Genomic DNA, 6,020 nt, shown 5'->3' with positions numbered 1-6,020 from the left:
ACTTCATTCTATTTTCATTCTTTAAGGACAATTTATAAGCAATTCTTATAGGAAGATACTGTATTTTACTCCAGATTTAACTTTCTAAAGGGTTTTTCATTTCCCTTTCTTTTCAATATATGTTTAAAATATCCTGTCTAGAAATTATCTGGTACTGCTGGTATTTCATTCTACTGAACTATTGTTTTCATTTTGAGAGTCATCTTTTCCTTTCTTTTGAAATAAGACCTAGACTAAATACCAAAATTCTTTCACTGCATATTATGGCTGAGTGCACTAAAATATAAAAACCTTGATTTAAGTATTTTTGTATTCAAAGATCATAGGCAAGTTTTCATTTGAAGGTTCAGTGGCATTTTGAAATGAGAACATCATATATAAAGATGTCAGAGATGGAGCCTCCCACAGTGAGGTTGAAAGAAAAAGAACAACAGAATGAATAGAAGAGTTTCTAGGTTCCAAGGAATTTTAACATCTCATTACTTTAGATTACTCTACATATAATTTTCCAATATTTTGTATTATAGACTTTGAATGTATTGGTTAAAATTACTTCATGCCTGACATCAATTTACTCTTATTCATTATCTCCTTTAAATAAAACCTTAAAAATAGCTGGTTTCAGTAAGTGAGCAATTTTCTGATAGATGCAGATTCTTCAACATTTCCAAAGTCAACTTGCTGTAAATGAAAACAGGAAGACTAGGAGGTAGCAGTCCCTCAGCATTTCTTAAGCAATCTAGTATTACATGAATTTAAGTAGTTATAGTTTTTATTGTATTTTATTACAGTTTATACTATATTTTGTTGCATTCAAAATTTTCCTAACCCTACAATTAAAGCTCTTGCTACCTAACTAAGCAATTCTGACTTTCTTTGTCTAATGACAAGGGTTGTGATATTATCATTTGGTATATATAGTCAGTGCTTTGATCAGTGTCCATATGTCTTCAGTAATCTAACAAACTGTGTGATAGAACTCTGGTTGCCTGAGATAGGACTGGATTTTGAGCACAAGTGGAAGTATCTCTATATTTGGTCTAGTAGCTATCTTGAACTATACCAAATAGTGAAACTGAGGTCACCAGTGACCTCATCAGCCACATCTCTTCTTTAAATTTGTGTCCATTTCCATTTCTCACTTCTATGACACAGCTGTAATCTGGCTGTAAACAAATGAGACATCAAATTAACATCTTACTATATATTTTCTTCATTATCTCAAGTTTTTAAAAACATCCCGTTAAAACATATACCATATGCTTTATACCTTTGTACTAGTGTTTTAAAATTATAATACTTGTGATCTTTAAAAGTTAGAAAGCAACTTCCATGTCTTTTCTAGATATCTAAATTAAGTAAATATTAAGTACATATGTAAAATTTTAACACTGGTTACCATATAATCACATATCCAAAACACCAATTGAAAATGCCAAATATATAACTACCTGCATTTATTTAAGACAAATACATCCATCATTTGCTATGGAACCCTTTTTGTATTTGAAAGAGCTTATGAAACAGTTAGTTAAACCCACAGGTGCATCCCTTCTGACAGTGGAATTAAATATTCCAGTTGGTTTATATCATTATTTCTATTTCTTATGCTATTTCAGGTTGTTTCCTAATGCTTGACAGAAACTTTCTGCTCTAGAAACACCAGAATACCACTCCATGTCGATTGCAAGGGAGTGCTTGGAGCTGAATGGAGGAGCCAAAGGGAGGAAGGAGGTCTCACAGGACAGAACTGCCTTCCATTTTCTTTCATGTCTGCTAGGAAAAACATGAGATGATATCCTGTGAAGGATATCAGGCAGAGTTTCCTTCTTATGCTCCCTCTCTCCTTCCTTCCGTTAGTATGGTGAAGCACTGGAAGAAGCTCCCTAGAAAGTATTTATGTTGTCTTGTCCCAGAGAGATTTTAAGAACAGGTTCAATAATGTCTGTCTTAGTGAGGAGCAGAGGTAAGATCCTCCCACAGTGCAGATGGTTGAATAGAGAGGAGGTCCTTAGAAATAATGGTCCTTTTGACACAGTGAGAAATTTGGTGTCTGGTGATACATGAGAAATTTTGAGAGCTGGTATTAATCCGTCAGTTAAAAAATGTTTGGGAAGCCTTGCTCTAGATGCTCCTTCCAACTGACCAGTTCAGCCACATTTTGATACCTGCCTGGCCTGCTTCAAATACAGCTAATTTACAGTGGCACTAGTGCAAGACACCAGCCGTGCTCATACAGAGATCTTTGCTCCTTTTCTTTCCTTCACTCTTAGAGAGCAGACTTATTTTCTTGGTGGTAGCAGGGGTCAGATAGATGGGCTCTTTGCTTTCTCAGATAAAAGGTGGGTGAGAAAAAGAGGAGCCTTCCAGCTCACTGGGACACACTGCAACACCTGACTGCCTCCTGAGGAAAGATCCCTCTTGAGGGGACTTCCCATGCTTGGGGAGAGGTGAACCACAGCAAACGCAAGCGCCTAGGGCGGGCCGGCGGCGTTCCCCCCGGCAGCACCCTCTGGCTGCCCACCTCTGCCTGCCAGCCGGGAATGTCTGTGCTCCGCAGTTGAAGGACGTGTGCTGGGACCCCCTGGTAGCTCAGCAGCACAGCAGACCTGAGGGAAGGAAGGAGGGAATGAGCTATGTAAAAAGAAAGTCATTGAAAAAGCCTGACAGGGAAAAGAAAAATCACTTGCAAAAGAGAAAGACAAATACAATCTGAAAGAGTGAGAATGGACTGAAATTGCTAGTAAGTGGTTTAGTCTCCGAGAGTCCCACAAAAAACTCATGCCTTGGCACCTGAAAGCTGAGATAGTCATTCACAACAGTGCAAACCTAATGGAAAAATGAAGCCTTTCCAAACCAGTAGCATTTCAAAACCTTCTCCTGCCTTGTACAGTACTTTATGCCTCCTCCTCCTTTGCTAGCTTCTGAACAGAGTTTTGCTTGCTTATCATAGGCAATGTTGCCAGTTCTTACAATTTTATCATGAACTTCAAGGTATTTGATGCTTTATTTAAACCCTCAGCTCCTGCAAACGCAAAAAGAATTTTTTCAAAGGTAAACCAAAACTTTCTAGGTCTCATGATTGTGTAGGAAGCTTGAAAGTGTGATCCCAAAAATACACCTTAAGGCTTAATCCCTCAATATTCAGAAGTCATCATGTGAATATAAAGAACTTAAGCGTGCTGGGGATTTCTATTTCTTGTTTCTTGGATTTTTTCTAATCTCATAGTTAGTGTGCCTGTTTTCAGAATTTTGGGAAATCCAGTTGATGATCTGTCAAAGTTTGGAGCAGTGCATATACTGAATGAAGGTTATAATATTTCTACTACAGCTTCAAGCCCTAGTGAGAAAAGAGGATAAGGACTTCTCCCTGGAAACCAGTGGTAAGACATTTGGCATCTCCTGGCTAATGCTCTCCAGTTTATCAAGCAAAGGAAAAACAGAAAAGAAACTAAAAGCCATAGACAGAGCAATTACTTCTTAAAACTTGCCATTTGCTTTAGATGCCTACAGTATTTTCCACTTAGACCACTTGGTAGAATCTCCTGTGTTTGGTAGGAACTTTACAAAAAGTTTGTTTGATGTTTTAAAATCTTTGGCTTATTTGATAAACAGAAAACATGCAGATTTTTGCAGAAGTGTGAAAATGAGTAACAGAATCATCTGCCCTGATTGCATTTCCATATTGATTCTGACAATAAATCATTTGCCTTTTTTATATCTTTCTTCCCCAATTTGCCTTTGTGACCAGTCCCATGACTGAAAATTCTGTTCCTATGTTTGGAGAGGGCAGGAACAGAACACAGATTTTCAGATTTCCTTTAAGCAAGTTACTTTTTCTAGCCCTTTTCCTTATGAAGATAACTTTGAAAATCCTTACTAAAACTAATTGAGAAGGTTGAAAGCTTGCCTCAGATTTTTTTTCCCCCTAAAGCTTATTCAGAATGATACAGAAGCCTCCTAGGATTGGGCTTTGGGGTCTGCAGGCTGCTCAAATCGAAGGCCAAATCCTCAGAGGTGCTGAGCAGCTCCAGCTCCAGATTTGGCTCCTTGTTAGTAGTGGCTTCCAGCAACATCTGCAGCTCCTACAGGGATCAAGACTTAGTGGCTCTTTGCAACTCCCAACAGGCATTTGTTCAGGGGGGATGCATTTTTATACTTGAGTTTCACTTGCAGTAGGATGTTTTCAAAAGACTGTCTGGCGTGCAATAGCTATCCTTTACATATTGCTAAAGATCCTTTACATGTAGCTAAATGTTATGAAGAATCGGGGTCTTGCGCAGTCAGTTAAAGCACCCTGATTCTGTTTGCAGCCTCAACTTGACAGTTCGCTTGCTCGGGAAGGAATGTATTTTGGGGAACCTTAAGCCTAAATTATTTCCCAGTTTGATGTCTCCTCTCCAGCGGTAAACACAGTTTCACTTGAAGTGGTTGACTGTATGATCCAGCACCCCTCCCCCACTCCTGTCCTTGTCACAATCACCTCTCTAAATGCTTTATTCATTACATTTTCATTGTCTTGAATTTATGCAGTGAGGAAAGTGGGCTCCTAACATTATGAATGTTGCTTTCAGTCTGCTTGGCATGTCATTTTGCTGCCACAGACAGAACTTTCCCCTCTCCCTCAGATATTTTCTGCTGAGAAGCTTGATTCCAGTTTCTGTTTTCTGTTCCCCATCCAAATATTCTCCATTTTATCTCCCTGTCTTTTAGTGAAATCTATAAAGGGTTGCTAAAGGGAAGGATAAAATGTTGTAACCCATACAGCCATGACAAACCTGTGCTATCTGGTTCTGGTCAGACACTGGTATAAGCTGGCAATAGCTGGTGATATCAATAATTACCCAAACTTATATCAAGCAGACTGGAGAAGCAACATGCCACTTGTTACACAGAAGGTTACGTAGCCTACACGTGCATATAACATGTGTGTGCACGTGCGTGTGTGTCTGTGTAGCAGACATCAGTAACTGCAAGTTCACAAGGATACCAAATTTCCAATAAAAGCTTGTTTCTGAAAAATCATGTCTTACTAGTGCAAAAGTAAAGGTGATCTGAATAATAATAATATAAGATAATATATTGGCTTTATATAGTGATTTTGGTGAACATATCTCAAAGTTTTCTAAGCTGTATCGTTAACTCCGTTTTACAGATGGAGACATAAAGTTGAAGTGAGCTGCCCAGGTTCATGCTGCAGGTAAGCGGTATAGCTCAGAATAGTCCAGTGAACTGTCTGGAGAACTCCTTTGGCTCCCTTATATTTACCTTAGAAGTCTTCAAACAGTACAATGAAAGAGAAGGGGACATGAGAGAAAATTAAACCATATAAAGATAACTAGTCAGCCAACTCTTCCTTCTCAAAAACACAAAATAAAAGTTTCATTCAATCCCAACAAACCCAGATGTCGCCAATTAAGAGCAAAAGTAGGAACAGACAATTCAGGCCTTTTGTTGTTGTTTTTTAAAGTAGCTTTGCTATTGAAGCCATATACATACATATAACACAGATCAGACTAATAATACACATTTCCAACTCCTAGTCTTTCTTTGTGATAACACTCTGCTCTGTGTTTGCCAAACAAAAGCTTAAATACAAATAAAAATCAGAATACCAAATGACAAATTCCAGCACTAAGAAATTGAATAAACCAGCAAATCATATCCCATATCACAATTTCCGATAATGCTGGTGTACATAAAGAAATAAACAAGCTAAGAAGAATTTCCACTCTTTTCCAATGATACTTGACACTCAAATGTTTTACTCTTTTCAAAATACTAAGAGATAATTAGGCCAATTTTTGTGTAAAATGTTCATGTGGCTATTTCATTTACCTCCTTGCAAATCTGAGTGCTCTACTGTGTAACTTAGAAAAGCAGTATGCATGGGGCTTTTCAGCTACGTAGCTTTCTCTGGAAAGAGCTGGGCCTGAATGCAAAAAGCAACTTGAAATGTGGCAATGTTGGCTATTGCTGTGCATAATCGGTAGGCTCGGGCTCTGGAGTGGAAACTGAAC

General features: G+C 38.2%; 1 long non-coding RNA gene across 1 annotated transcript in view; it reads right to left on the bottom strand.

Annotated features, from left to right (window-relative positions):
* Positions 1 to 1,093: 1,093 nt before the first annotated feature.
* The window catches only part of LOC142413963 (uncharacterized), a 29,955-nt gene continuing 25,028 nt past the window's right edge, over positions 1,094 to 6,020 (bottom strand). The window contains exons 3-4 of the long non-coding RNA XR_012776948.1: positions 2,830 to 3,025; positions 1,094 to 1,166 (exon numbers count right to left, since the gene is read on the bottom strand). This is a non-coding gene — a long non-coding RNA (uncharacterized LOC142413963). The remainder of the gene's footprint in view (positions 1,167 to 2,829; positions 3,026 to 6,020) is intronic.

The sequence above is a fragment of the Mycteria americana genome, chromosome 8 (genome assembly GCF_035582795.1).
Source record: "Mycteria americana isolate JAX WOST 10 ecotype Jacksonville Zoo and Gardens chromosome 8, USCA_MyAme_1.0, whole genome shotgun sequence".
Classification (NCBI taxonomy): domain Eukaryota; kingdom Metazoa; phylum Chordata; class Aves; order Ciconiiformes; family Ciconiidae; genus Mycteria; species Mycteria americana.
This window is presented reverse-complemented; position numbering and strand designations above follow the sequence as displayed.